This window comes from Protopterus annectens, chromosome 5.part0 (assembly GCF_019279795.1).
Source record: "Protopterus annectens isolate FY-2018-M chromosome 5.part0, PAN1.0, whole genome shotgun sequence".
NCBI lineage: Eukaryota > Metazoa > Chordata > Ceratodontiformes > Protopteridae > Protopterus > Protopterus annectens.
Genome location: NC_056735.1, coordinates 1,783,159,047 through 1,783,174,713, shown reverse-complemented (window position 1 = coordinate 1,783,174,713; position 15,667 = coordinate 1,783,159,047). Strand labels below are relative to the sequence as shown.

Sequence of the window (15,667 nt, the reverse complement as noted above, 5' to 3'; positions counted from 1 at the left end):
GACACTTGGATTAGTAACACAGGGACAGGTTTTTCATCTAGGATATTTAGAAAACCCACGTTTTCCAACGATTATATTCACTACAGTAGTTGTCATCCTCCACACATTTTCAGGAATATAGTGAAGGGACAGAGTATCCGAGCTGCAAGGATGTCCTCTACCCAGGAATATATGACTAGTGAGTTAGACACAGTGTTTCAATTGTTTCGGAATAGAGGATATCCTAATGGTATGTTAGAGAATGTGATCTCTTATGTTAGGGCCCAATGGGGACTAAAATATGTCCCATTATTGGGGAAAAGCATTCAATCTCAGCCCAACCTTAACAATGAAAGAGATAGGAAAGTGTGTGTGATTAAATTCAACCCATACACCAGTGTAATTATAGAAATTCTTAACAAACACTGGCCGATAACAATGAGTTCTGGTTCAATAGGGCACATAGTAGGAGATGACATTTGTACAGTATACAAAACAGGCAGCAATTTAAAAAGATTAATCGAATATGGAAAAATGGGTCATCATGGTACAAGAAAGAAAGGTACTACTAGATGTGGCACTTGTAAACAATGCCCACATATTAATATCAAATTAAAAATTAAGTTAGACAACATCATTAAAACTACAGTAACATGCAAAAATGGGAATTGCAACACACAACGTGTTGTTTACATCGCAACCTGTACAAAATGCTCAGCCTTTTACATAGGCAAAACAGAGAGGAAATTCAAGACCCGTATATATGAGCATTTGTACAGGATTAAAAAAGGTGATCCCAAGAATGCACTTTGCAAACACATTTTAGAAAAGGGGACACACCACAATTTTACATTTGCAATTATCGACCAGGTGGAGATAGGTTTTCCAATTACCACCCCTATCACCTATCTGGCATGGGTCGAAAGCAAATGGCAAATATGGACGGATGCCACCACAACACCTGGCTTAAATGACCACATCAGTCTAAAACCTTTCCTAGCACTAAATTAGTAACACTGATAGGAACAGGCAAGTGTTGTGTTTACAGATCATCACTATTATATGAACAATTTTAACTGAGCAGTAACGAAGAACTGTGAATTAATATTTGTTATTTATTTATGTATTTATGTATTTCCAGTACACATTCCTTCAATAACCCACTATTGATTCGTATTAGTTTAAATTTATATTCATATTAGTATTAATTATATATTAGTATTGTATACATGTATTTGGATAAGTATACTACATATGGAAGAAATCCAGTAGGTAGACATATTACACACATATAGTATGGAAGACAAATTAACAGGGAGATTGCCTTTACTTATGAGTCATTCTTAATTCTCTGTTGGTATTATAAAGTGTGTAAAATTTTATTAAATTTTATTAAAATTTTATTCATTTTATTAAATTTTATTAATCTCCACAAATTTCACAAAGGGGTAGAGTAATCTAAGTACATATGAACAAAGAATATAGATAATATTTACCACTAAGACTGTATGTAGCCTAATTGATTAATTAATATTGTTTTTAATGTTGCCATTGGATACTTTTTTTAGTACTATTTTAGAAAGGTTTGGCGCCAAAAAGTTTTTAAATTGAAATGTTAACAGGAGCTTATTGGTTCTGAAGAAATCTGTGTTTTGTCAGATGAAAGCGCTCAACCCTGACTAGAGCTCCAAGTGCTTCATTTTATTTATGTGAATAAATTCATTGCTTAAACATACTTCTGGTGTTCTGAGTCTCGAGCTTGGGGGATCCTTGTTCTGCTTTTTGGATTTTACTGTAATTTGTTGGCATGGCAGATGGATTTTGAAAACCATCACTACTTGTATTTGATCAAAATATTGCAGAGAAATGGAGAATAGTTGAGCAAGAGTACTATATTTTTACACAAGCAGCTTATTCCGATAAAGTGTAAGCATTGCGCAATGCAATGCAATTTCTGTGTAGCCACTGATAGCAGTGGGGAGTACTTTCACCTCATCACTGACATTCTATCCTGCCTTATATAAGTGGTACATTTTGAGTCATCTCTGCTTAATATCTGAGCTTTGGCCGGCTAACATCTACCTGAAATCAACTGGACATACAAGTGAATTTAAGTACACTTTTATCTGCTCTTTTTCATATAGTACTGTATTTAATTTGTGTTTTTCACTGAATATTAACTCAACTGAAGTTGTGGCAGTCTCTCTACAGTTAGTTCCCCACCCAGCACCCACTCGCCCTGTTCTTGTTTTGGTGTTAATGTCGGTGGCTTTGAAACTGCCCGCCCCTCTTGTGGATTTGTATTTGGATACTCCTTCTGGGCCCATCTCATTTGCTCACTCAACTGAGTGCAGTGAGATCATATTCTGATTTCAGGCACTAGTACTGTGTACAAAGAGAGCATTTGGAAAGAACAACCCCTGTAGCCTCTTAATCCTGCTGTGTTAGTTCCCTTAAAAATTATATATATATATATATATATATATATATATATATATATATATATATATATATATATATATATTATTCAGCTGCTCTTACTGTAACTGTCTTTGTTGCTCTTCAGCTATCTGTTCAGTCGCTCTTACTCTGCACTTATTACTGCTTGTTAGTAGCCTAATTTACTGCCTTCTGCAGTTGTTTTTTAGTCATTTGTTAATTTAATTGCATTTATTTGAACTGTACTTGCCATAGGGTTGCTACACACTCGGGTGTGCTGGCCTGCAGTGCAATTTGAATTGTACTTACTGCTGTTTAGCTGCTTTTCTGTAAAAAAAAAAAAAAAAAAAAATTCTAAGCTTGTTTCCTGCCTTTCCTGTAACTAGTCAAGTCCAGATACAGACTTGCTGCATCCAGGACTGCTGGTAATCTTCTGAGCCTCCAAGCCTTTCTGTGTTGTAAGGAAGCCTTCTACCTTATCAGTGGGAGTAGTAAGCACTAGGTGGCCTATCTACCACAGGAAGAATGGGTTTTGGTACTAAAATTGTAGTTCATTGGCCGTTTTGGCAGTTTTTCCATCTCTTTCTTTCTGGTTAAAAGCCAGTTTTGCATTTCGTCCCCACCTTTTCTATAACTAGTGTAGTCCTGGTACAGATATGTTGTACCCAGGACTGTTGGTAAGCTTTTGAGCCCCCCCCCCCAAGACGTTTTGTGTTGGAGGGAAGCCTTCTAGCTTATCAGTGGAGTGGTAAGCATCAGGTAGCCTACCACAAGAGGAGTGGTCCCTGGCCAAGAAATTGTAGCTATTGGCTGTTTGAGCATTTTTTTCCCCATCTTTCAACTTTCTGGTTTGAAAGCCGCACTTGCACCTGTTTCCCGCCTTTCCTATAACTAGCCTATTCCGGTTACAGAGATGCTGTATCCAGGATAGTTAGTAAGCTTCTGAGCCCCCCAAGCCATTCTGTGTTGGAGGGAAGCCTTCTAGCTTATCAGTGGGAGTGGTAAGCACTAGGTAGCCTGTCTACCACGAGAGGAAAGGCATTTGGCCCAGAAATTGTGGTTTATTGACAATTTGGACAGTTTGTCAGTCTCTTTCAACTTTCTGGTTTAGAAGTCCACATCTGCGCTTGTTTCCCATCTTTCCTGTAACTAACCTACTGGGTAGCACTAGAAAGCCTTAAACTGATACAAGCCTTCTAGCTTAGAATAGAGACTTTGGAGTGATTAAGTATCAGTTTTCTGTACTTCACTGTTTTCTGCCTAAACGCAGATTTTTCAGCGTTTATTGTGATTTAAAAGCTTGTTTTTTTCACACATTGTACTTATTTGACTGACTGCACTTTTATAAAGTTTTTTGTTTAAATAATTACACACTAAAGTGTAATAGCCTTTTCTGATATTCTGTAGTCGTTTAAAGCTGTTTAAGTGTATTTTTTAATGTTTTTGCCTCATCTTTTCAAAAAAAAAAAAAAAAAAAAAAATTCCTTGTTTCCCGCGTTTCTAAGCTATTATAATCCAGTTTTCAGGCTAGTGCTGAATTCAGGGCTGTGATACTAGTTTTCTGAGTTGCCCATACCTTACTTGGATAGAAGTAAGTTTCTCTGTTTACCTGTGAGAGAGGGGAGCTTTGAGCAACCTATCTGTCCCTGGAGGAGTGGTTCCAGCCCAGAAGTTAGTAGTTTATTGGCTAATTTCTCTCTCTCATTTCCCTACTATAAAAACAGTGTTTGCATGGTTTTGCACACCAGGCAGTGCCGGTTAGCTACGTTTAAATTATTCCTGGCTCCACTAAGTCTCCTCTTCAGTTTTTCCCTTGAAACTAGACTAACTCTCAACCTAAGCACCCAAAAAGCATCCTACAGCCCAGCACTTGCTCAGACCTAATAGTAAGCACTAATACACCCTGACACTGATTGCCCAGCAGGGCAAGGCTCTTTATTCACCTCTCACCAACCAAGCGACTAAGCAGCTCACCCTATTATTCAGGCATGACCAAAGGGCAATTTCAGGTGTACTCTCTAGTCCAGCTGGTGAATCTGGGTATCCTGAGGCAATGTTACAACTGCCTCATGTACACAGACAACCCTCTCCTCCTACCAAAAAACACTAACATATGCGAGAGATGCAATTATACAGCCAAACTGGAAGCTAAGCTGTCTCCAACCAAGACTGGAACAGACAGTCAAGAGGAGAAGGTCAACACTTGCACCATACCTCCAGCTGTACACAGAGCTACTAAAACAGCACTGGCAAAACATACATAAATACACAAAATCATACTCGCAGGCTCTAAATAAAAACCTGCAAAAGCATCAGAGACCTCCAAAGCAGACACCCAAACAACCTGCACCTCCCGTCACAAACCAGACAACACACAAAACTGAAAACAACACATAAAACACCAAATCAGTGTGCCGCACAATCACAGCTCTTAAGGCGAAATAACATACCTAACACACTTGTAATAGGTGACTCTATAGTTAGGCACACTGAAATCCCACTCACTAGGCTGGACAAGAAGAAGGTTACTGTTAGCTGCCTGTCGGGAACCAGAATCCGCCACATAACACAAGCACTCGGGTCACTCCAGAACAAGTACAAATGTGACTCTGTCATTGTTCATGTTGGTGTGAATGACCCGAGACGTACCTCCCTGGACTACATGAAGAGAGACATGGAAGAGCTCTCTGATCATGTAGCCCAGGCTGGTATGACCCTGACCCTGAGTAGCATCCTGCCCTCACCAAGAAAGATACCTCAGTATAAAGAAAAAATGATCAATTTCAACAATTGGCTAAGCTTCTGGTGTCATTCAAAGGGGATCCTGGGTCTGTCAACCTGGGACAACATGCTCGACAAGCAAGGTTGCTTTGCAAGAGAGGGCTTGCAACTGTCACCCATAGGCTTTCGAACACTGGACAAGGCTCTTGCTGCCCCCATAGTGCCTTTTTTAGGCAAGGCTCAAAAGTCAAACCCACCTCTGTAAACAGCACAAGTAACAAAAAACTGAGGGTTATACTACTCAACGCCAGGAGTTTAAATCTCAAAATGCACGCACTTGAAGCACTCCTCAGTATAGAGAACTTCGACATCTGTGCAGTAACTGAAACCTGGTTCAAGGCTCCAGAGAGCACCCCAGGACTACCGGGCTACAACTCATACCACACGTTTCGGCCATAGAACACGGACCGAAACACAAAAGGAGGGGGTGTATCCATATTCATCAAGGATACATACAGCTCCAGGTTAGTGGCGCAAACACTGGGCAAATCTGCAATGCAAATTGTGGCCTGCTACAGATCACCCTCCATGACCCAGCACCACCACTCCACCTTTCTGGAGACACTGGAAAACATGAAGGTCCTACCGAACACCCTGATAGTGGGCGATTTCAATTACCCTACCATTCACTGGGAAACTCGAGTACAAACTCCCATGCCCAGCGCTTCCTGGAATTCATTAACTCAAATGCCCTGGATCAGCTGGTAAACTCCCCTACCAGAGGTGAAAACATATTGGACCTGGTCATCACCAACATGGGCGACAGGTGTTCCACACCGGAGGTCAACCAGTCACTGGTTAGATCAGACCATAAACTAATCACACCCCACCACCACCCCCAACTAAGGAAACCACAGTAAAAACTTTTCTAAAGCAAACTTCACCTTACTTGATAGAGGTGGTAAGTTTCACGCTAAAGGATAACACTGCCCAATATGCAGAAACCTTTACAAATGCACTCTATGAGCACCTACAAGGATGCATGGATTGTGTCATCCCTAGCAAAACCAAGACTCACTCCTCTAAGAGAAGGAAACCAGTTTGGTGGACCCCTACCATAAACAGGCTATACAATAGGAGGAGGAAACTAGTTCAGAAAAAAGCAAATCCCAAGAAGGAAAGACATCCCTGATCAGTATCAGTAAGAAACTGAGGTCCCTCATGAAATCATCCAAGGCTAACTTCGAAAGAAAAATAGCCAAGGATTCAAAAGATAACCACAAAGCCTTCTTTAGCTATGTTAAGAATCTAAGTGGCAACTTGCAGATATGCACTGAACTAGTACAAAATAGCACAAAATATACTGAACCTACTGGGCCCACAACAATACCGGAAAAGTGTAGTGTCCCAAAAATCAGACACACAGGTGAAAACAGCCCTTTCAAAAGCCAAAAACACAGTGTCAATGGGACCAGATGGTGTCCCAGGCTGCATCTTGCACGAACTACAGAACAAACTAACCCCCCACCTAAACACGCTGTTCAGCCTCAGCCTCTCCACAGGCTACATGCCCATAGAATAGCGCACAGCAACAGTTCTTCCTCTCCACAAAGGTGGGGCCACAACTGACCCTGGTAACTATTGCCCCATAAGCCTGACTAGCCTGGCATGCAAGGCTATGGAGCCCATCATCATAGAACTCATTAACAAAGACATTAGGAACCTCCAAACACTTGACCCGACCCAGTTTGGCTTTAAGGGCAGATCATGCCTACTAAATCTGGTTGAATTCTTCGAGACAGTCACCAAGGCCATAGATGAGGGAAATGTGGTTCACACAGCCTACCTTGACCTTGCCAAGGATTTTGACACCATTCCCCACTCGGGTATTACAGAAAAACTCACCAGCCTGAACATAAACCCCTACGTCACGAGATGGGATGCCAACTGGCTTACAGACAGAACTCACACAGTAAGAATAGCGGGCCTGAGGTCTGACTCTAAACCAGTCACAAGTGGTGTCCCACAAGGCTCGGTCCTGGGACCCCTACTGTTCTGCATATACTTCTCAGAAGTACAGGCAAACACAGGAGGACTATGGCTAACCAAGTTCGCCGATGACTGCAAACTGGGAGCCATAATTGACTCTCTGGCTGACATGGACATCCTCCAAAAGGGTGTTACTGAGATGGACACCTGGTGTCAAAGTCATAGTCTCAAGCTAAATGCCAAAAAATGCATAGCAATCCTGTTTGGGATAACAAAACACCCACGAATTACCACATAGGTGGCAGCCTCCTTAACACAGAAGAGGTAATAAGAGATCTGGGGACCCAGGTAGATAGTAATCTCTCCTTTGACAATCATATTGCCAAAGTAGTTAGGAAATCCTTCTATGTGGCCCATCTAATTACTAAAGGGTTTGCTTCTAGAAATAAAGAGGTTATAGTGCCCCCCTACTCATCACTCATTAGACCCATCATAGAGTACATGGTATGTACCTCACAAGACACTTCCAACAGCTGGAAAGACCACAAAAGTACCTCACCAAGAGGATTACTGGCCTCAAACATATGTCCTATGCAGCCCGACCGAAAAACCTCCGGCTGTACTCCGTGGCATATCGCTTACTCAGAGGTGATCTCTGCCTGACTTACAAAGCCATGTCCAACTCAGAATTGATGGACATGCTCCACCTAAAGAAATCCAAGTCACTGCGAGCCACGCACTCTAGTGAGCTAAACCTTGCCACAACAATAAATAGAACATGCTGGAGGGATAGATTCCTGTCAGACTCCCCATGCTTTGGAACAAAATTCCAAACTACATTAGGCAGAGCCCCTCACTAACACTCAAGAGAAACCTTGACGAGTGGATGGGTAACAGAAAACACACCCCTGGGATCACTTCATTGGCTCTGCTTGACAAAGGATCAGTTAATTAATGGGGTGGCAAAAGTAGACACTGTCTGGCTAGGCTTATAAATGCCCTCGGGCAGAGAGCCTAGTACTTACCTATGAACCTATTGGCAGTACATGAAGGAGAAGTGGAAACCCATCATATTGTTGTACAGGCTAAGTCAAGGGAGAACCCACACTTTTTGAAATGCTAATTCAGGAAAATGTGCAATTCCCGGAGAAATATTACAATAGAGAGGCATTTGTTTCACACAAGAAATCAAAAGCAAGGAGAAACCTTTGCAGCTTATATTACTGAACTGAGAAACAAAGCTAAAATGTGCAGGTTTGGTGACTTAAAAGAGTTAATGGAGGACAGGCTTGTGTGTGGTATTAATAGTGCTGCAGCGAAACACATTTTGCTTCATGACAGCGATTTAACTCTGAGCAAAGCTACTGACATTTGTCAAATCCATGAAGTTACAGAAAGTCACGCAAGAATGCTTGCAAGTGATAAGAGCATGGTTTCAGCAGACTCCAGAGAAAATGCAGAAAGCATGCAAAGTACAGTTGTGTACCTACCATAAATGTAGATGTTCGAGTGTATTCACTGTTGCAGTCATTACACTTGAGTTATCCTGCTGGCAGGTGAACCGCAGTCGGCCCGAGTTCCAAAGTCTTGGTCCGGCATCGGTTGCTGTCGCCTCTTCCCTGACGTCAGTGCGCCAGGGGTATAAAAGATGCAACAGACGCCATTTTCTTCAGTTTTTCTTGCCCCAGATGTCAGGTGCCCCCAGGTAGGAAGTCTGAAAAGATAAAATCATGCCCAATTACATGCATATATTACTATAAACATTTCCTTCATCTACAAGCAAATACACAACATAGGTTGTATAGAGATGAGAAGTACAGAAATGTTCCAGCAATGAAAAAAGGGGGATGGTGGGTGGGTAACCTGGACTGCAACAGTGAATACACTCGAACATCTACATTTATGGTAGGTACACAACTGTACTATGTTCGTGTTTCACTGTTGCAGTCATTACACTTGGGTAGAATCCGAAAGCTGAGGTTGGGCAGCTGGGTCTAAATAGGATTTGGAGAGGCTACCAGGCCCTGCAGAACTGCAGTGGCAAAGCCTGCTCTGGATTTAGAGTAGAGAGGTAAGTGGTTGTGGTTGGTGAAAGTGTGCAATGAGCTCCAGGTTGCAGCTTCTAAAATGTCTTTGGTTGTTACTCCTCTGAGGAAAGCTGCTGCTCTGGTAGAATGAGGCCTAATGCCCTTAGGCACTGATTTGCCATGTTGTGCATAAAAGAAGCGAATGCAGTGTCCTATCCATTTTGAGATTGTCTGCTTTGCAATAGGCTTTCCTTGTGATCCTGCAGCATAGGCTACAAACGGTTGCTCAGTTTTTCTGAAAGCTTTTGTTTTATCCTAGTATGGATGGTTTGGTTTAAGGACACATTGGAGACCACTTTTGGCATGAATGTTGGGTTTGTCCTTAGAAAAACCCTGTCATGGTGAAAAATGAGGAAATGTTCCAAAGCCATTAATGCTTGCAACTCCGAGACTCTTCTTGAAGAAGTTATTGCTAGGAGCAGAGCAGTTTTCCATGATAAGAATTTTAGATCAGCTGTGCTGGCTGGTTCAAAAGGAGGCAGTGTGAGTTTTTCTAAAACAAAATTGAGGTCCCAAGTTGGTACTGGTGCTCTCTTTGGGGGTGTCATATTTTTTGCCCCTCTGAGGTACTGTCGTAGTAGAGGATGTGAAAAAATAGGAGGTTGTAATGGGCTGAAATGGCAGAGGCATGGATTTTAATGTATGAAAAAGATAGGCCTTTGTCCAACATCTCAGTCAGGTATTGTAAAATCTGAGGTATATTAGGGACAAGTGGTTCGAGCCCTTGTGCCTGGTTCCAAGCACAGAATCTCTTCCATTTTTTTGCAGAAGATCTCCTAGTGCTGGGTCTTCTGGCTTCTAAACTGACATCCATAACAGCTTTAGAGAGAGGTGCAGTCCGAGTGGCTACATTATCTGCCATGCTGCCAGGTTTAAGGTTCTGAGTTGACTGTGCAGAATCTGATTGTTTTGTTGTGTCAGAAGATGAGGAATTTGAGGCAGAAGCCAAGCTGGGTCTTCAGACAAACTCGGATTGGGTACCAGTGCTGGCGTGGCCAGTCTGGGGCAATCAGGATAATTTTTGGTCTTTCTTGTCTGACTTTTAGTAGCACCTTGGTAAGAGGAGGCATCGGAGGGAAGGCATAGACTGTCAGGCCTTTCCAGCTGAATGATAGAGCATCCACTTTCCATGCTTGAGAGTGATAAGTTCTTGTGCAAAATTTCTGTATTTGGTAATTGTGAGGGGAGGCAAAAAGATCTATGTCTGGGCGTCCCCATTTCCTCGTTATCATGCTGAACACTTGTGGATTTAGCTTCCATTCGGGAGGGTCCATGAGATTTCTACTTAGTCTGCCAGTGTATTTTTTGTTCCTGGCAGGAATTGTGCCTGCAGATAAACTTGATAGATCAGTGCTGTGTTCCACAAAGTCATGGATTGCCCGCATAGGGGGTAGGAATGTGTGCCCCCTTACTTGTTTATGTACCACATAACTGTGTTATTGTCCGTCTTTATTAATAGTTGTCCTGGATGTAGTAGGTCCTGGAAAGCTGTCAGGGCATGCTGTACAGCTAGCATCTCTTTTTGATTGAGCTGAAGATGCATTTGTTCCTTGGGCCACGTGCCCTGAATACATTTTCCTGCCATATGCGTCCCCCAGGCATAGTCAGATGCATCCGTTGTTATTGTCTGCCTGGCTGTGGGTAAGGTGAAAGGCTGTCCCTTGTTGTGGTGACAGGCCTTCGACCACCATCAAAACTCATGTTGTAGGCAGGGAATTAAAGTAATGATCATCTCCAGGCTGTGACAATGCTGAGTCCAAACACTTTTTAGATACCATTGCAGTTTCCTCATATGCAGTTTTGCATATGGAATTAGTAGAATACAGGATGCCATGAAGCCCAGGGCCTACAGAATTTTTCTTGCAGGGAGCTGGGTTTTTGTTGCCATCATTTGAAAGTAATGAGTCAGTTGCCTTTGTCTGACTGGCGTGAGATAAGCCATCTGGGCAGTTGTATTTAAGCTTGCACCCAGGAATATTATCTCTTGAGAGGGCACTAGTTTTGATTTCTTTTCGTTTACTGTGTACCCTAGGCAAATTAGTAATCTTTTTACAAACGCCAGATGCTTTAGAAGAATGTCCTTGCTCTCTGCTTGAATAAGGCAGTCATCCAAATAGGGATATATTTGAATTCCTTTTTGTCTGCAAAATGCAATTACTGGTGCCAGGCATTTTATGAAGTCCCTGGGCGCAGTAGATAAGCCAAAGGGCAGTGCAGAGAATTGGTAATGCATTGAGCCTGCTATGAATCTGAGGTATCTTCTGCAAGATTGTCTGATTGGGACATGCAGGTATGCCTCCTTGAGGTCCAAAGTAACTAGCCAAGCCTTCTTGCCCAGCATGGGCAGAAGTTGCTGTAGTGTTAACATTTTGAATTTTGAAACATCCAGGAAAGTATTCAGGATTGACATTGGTCTCCGGGCTTTGTCCTTTCCGGGTACTAAGAAAAGTCTTGAGTAAAATCCTTGTCCCTGTTCTTGTTGTGGAACTTTTTGAATAGCTCCCATGTTCATAAGAGAAGCAATCTGTTTTTGTGCCTCTGCCCATTGGTTTTGTGGCAGGTCTGACATACCTTTTGATTTTGGAGGCGTGTGGAAGTGGAACCTGTAACCTTGAGAAACAATATTCAGCACCCCTTGGTCCTGGGTGATCATGTGCCAATTTTTTGAGAAAAGTGCTAGCTTTCCCCCTAGGGGTGCTGTCAAAAGGTAACTGCTTGGCATTTGTAGAGGGAAGTCATTGGGACTGTTTCCTATAAATAAGGTTGTGATTTATCTTCCCCTCCTTTAGGGGCTGGAGTACCTCATTGTTTAGGTCTGTGGGAGCCTTGGGGCTGAGATCTGCCTCTTGGGTGTCTGTATCTGCTTCTTTGTGGCCTGTCTGACACTGGAAAGGACCAATTTTTTGAAGGCCAGTTTCTGCTAAATCTAGGTGGTTGAACCTGTAAGAAATATCTCACTGTCTGCATTGATTTTGCTTTATCCTCCATTTTCTTTAACACCTCTTCTGCTTTAACACCAAACAAAGTATCATGCTGTAGGGGAGCATCCAATAATTTTACTTTAACATGATCAGGTAAACTTTGTTCTTTCAACCAAGCATGCCTTCTAATAATAGATCCTGTAACTGCGGCTCTACAAGAAGCCTCTAATGAATCAAAACCACATTGCAGAGTATGCTTTCCCACTTGTTCAACTGCATGCAATACATCCTGCATTTCCTTACTGTCAGGACTTTCTGAATTTGAAACCATTTTCTGTTTAAACAATGACATGAGCTACTGTTGATATTTAAGCATGTGAAACTGGCAGTTTAAAGCCCTTACAGCTAAAGTAGCAGAAGTGTAAACTTTTTTCCCCCCATCTGTCCAGAGCTCTGGAATCCCTATCAGAGGGGACAGGATTTTTAGCAGTGGAAGCCTTAACCCCTTTAGGACCCTGAGAAATTGTTTCTGGGTCTGCAGCGGGGTTTTTGTAAAGAAATTTATGAGAGTCAGGGACCCTGTAGTACCGTCTGGCTTGACTGGTGCAGGGGGTAAAGAATCAGGGGACAGATTGGATTCAGAAAAAACATCATCAACAATATCCAGCACATGGGGGATAGCCAGGGGTCTGTGCTGAGGCAATAAAAAAGTCTCTGAGCCTTTTCTTGGATTCTGAATAATCCTGGCTCTCCCAATGGAAATGCTCCCTCATGGTGTGCAGGGGTTCCCCAAAAGAATAGTCCTCAGGCGGAGAGGCTGAAGGTAATGACTCTTCTGCATCAGAGTCCTCATAGGGAGGGAGAGAATATCCCTGATCAGAAGAGGAATCGGAGGAAATGGAAACCTGGTCAGAGGAATCATAGTCAGTGTCTTGTCTAGGCCTTTTGTCAGGAGGGGGATGGGAACCCCTGATTAAAGAAGTTAGGTCTTCGGCCATTTTAAGCATCTGTTTCTTTGGCATGGATGACTGTTCTGGAGAATGCTGTACTTGTTTCCTTGTCTTTAATGGTGTTTTTGACTTTGCCTCTACTGCTGTGGTGGTCTTAACTGTAAGCTGTGAAAGTCTGAAAACACCCTCAGAAGCCGATGCCCGCTCAGCGGCTCCGGACCCATCTGAAGAAATAGTTTCCGCAGGCCCAATACCTTGAGTTTTCACAGGCCTCGGTGTCTCCACGTGGCTGTCTGTTACGGCCTGTGGATCTGAGGTAGTGGGTGTCAGGGGCTGCGAAAGCACCTGACTGAGAACCAGTGACTGGCCTAGAAGAGGCTTTGTCGTCGGTTTTGGACCTCGGATGCCTGTCCTTTTCTTTGTCTTTGTGTTTTTTATAAATCCCGGTCATCGGTTGTTCCGACGGCATTATGTAATTAAACCTTCGGCCAAAATAATGTAAAGCAAAATCAAACTGACGTTTAATACTGCGTTAATTGAATCTAGCACAAAACCGACAACTGGTAACGTCGTGGTCAGGGCCTAGGCAAGGAATACAGTAAGCGTGAAAGTCCTTATGAGGTATTTGCTTCCCACAAGAAATACAATTATTAACTTTTACTGACATCGGTCTGGAGCAAGAAAAAGTTTCCCCAACGGGGTACTTAGCTTTATTGAAGACTTCGGTTCTGAAGCTCAATTTTGAAAATCTCAGGAGTCGGCCGACCGGCACTTGCGAACTGCTTTTGCTTCGGGCACCGCGCGGCAAGAAAGACTGAAGAAAATGGCGTTGGTTGCATCTTTTATACCCCTGACGTCAGGGAAGAGGCGACAGCAAATGACGGCAGACCAAGACTTTGGAATTCGGGCCGACTGCGGGTCGCCTGCCAGCAGGATAACCCAAGTGTAATGACTGCAACAGTGAAACACGATGAACATCATGTGGCTATCAGAAGCAGGCCTAAGCACATGGCAGCTTTAACCCATGGGGGTGTGGCAGGTAAAACACATAGTTATCCAGCAAGTTCTATTTTAGTGAAAAGGACATGCTTTGTGTAGTACAAGGGTGAGTGAGCATAACCCAAATCAAGCTTTATTGTTAACAGTCGCAATTGTGAGTCTAAAAGAGAAAGGTACTTAGCATTTGGTCTGCAATGCCACAAGTGTTAAAAAAATATATATATTTTCAAAAGTTTTGCAAATCAGTAAACCTCACACAGTTATAAAGAAGGATCACCTAAAAAAGCAGGTTGATCATACAGAGTGCCATAACCCTACTTTCTACCCAGATGGTGCATCAGTAATTGGTGAAAAGGCTGATGCAGTAAATTTGCTGGCAAAGAATAAACTGTTTTGCACTGTCCAGCTCAATGGTAAATCCACCAAGCTCAAAGTAGACACTGGATCAAAGTGTAATGTTATGTCAGCAGACACATTTGCTAAGGTGAGAGCTGGTGAGCAACTTAATGTGGTCAGTTCTGTGAAACTTGTTGCTTATGGAGGTGAATAATTTCAAACTGAAGGCTCAGTAGTGCTTTCATGTTATTTGGTTAGGACCTGCTACAGCTTATTACTCTATGTAGTCTGAAGACCTGTGCAGTCATTGTTGGGTCTCAGAGAGAGATTGAGAATGAATCTGATTTCCTTTACCAAAGAAGTTCATCATATAAGCAGACATCCCAGTTCCAATTTTACTGAAGCCATTTTCTCAGAGTATGCTGATGTTTTTGATAAGTTAGGCAAACTTCCAGCTGTGTATTCTATGAAGTTAGACCCAGGGCAGTCCAGTGATCAGACCAGCAAGAAAAGTTCCTGTAGCTATGCGGGATAAAGTCAAAGATCAGCTGGATAAAATGGTGCAGCAAGGTGCAATTTGTCCCATTACAGAACCAAATTAATAGGTGTTGTCCATGGTAGCAGTCCACAAATAAGGCTCAGACGAAATCAGACTATGCACTGATCCAAGATATTTGAACAAAGCATTAAAGAAACCTCATCATCCTATGCATACAGTCGAGGAAGTCACAGTCCTAATACCAAATGCCACTGTTTTTTCTGTCTTGGATGCAAAAAGTTCATTTTGGCAAGTGATAACTGGCTGCAAATCTTCACTAGACTACTTTCAGTACCTCATATGAAATATATAGATTCCTCAGGATACCACTTGGGAAAAATTATGCAAGTTAAGTCTTTCAATGTACAATGGAGGAACTTTTTTCAGGTTATCCTTGTGCCATAACAGTAGATGATTTATTGGTTGGCGGCAATGGTGAAGCAGATGACAGAAACCTTAAGGTCTAGATAGAGCACGCAAAGTGAATTTGAAGCTCAGTCCTCTGAAGTGCAAATTCAGACTACCAGAAGTCACATATGTAGGTCATTTATTTACTAGCACTGGCTTGCAACCAGACCCGCTCAAGCAAGCAGCTACTCTTGAGATGCCGGCACCGGATAATGTTCAAGTTCTATGTTTTCTTGGTGTGGTCAACTATTTAGGCAAGTTTGTACCAGACTTCAGTGAGTTGATAGTGCCCTTGAGAGA

At 42.5% G+C, this 15,667-nt stretch overlaps 1 protein-coding gene across 1 annotated transcript in view; it reads right to left on the bottom strand.

Annotated features, from left to right (window-relative positions):
* LRCH1 (leucine rich repeats and calponin homology domain containing 1) overlaps positions 1-15,667 on the bottom strand; it is a gene marked incomplete in the record, with an annotated part of 1,693,846 nt that overhangs the window by 1,201,141 nt on the left and 477,038 nt on the right.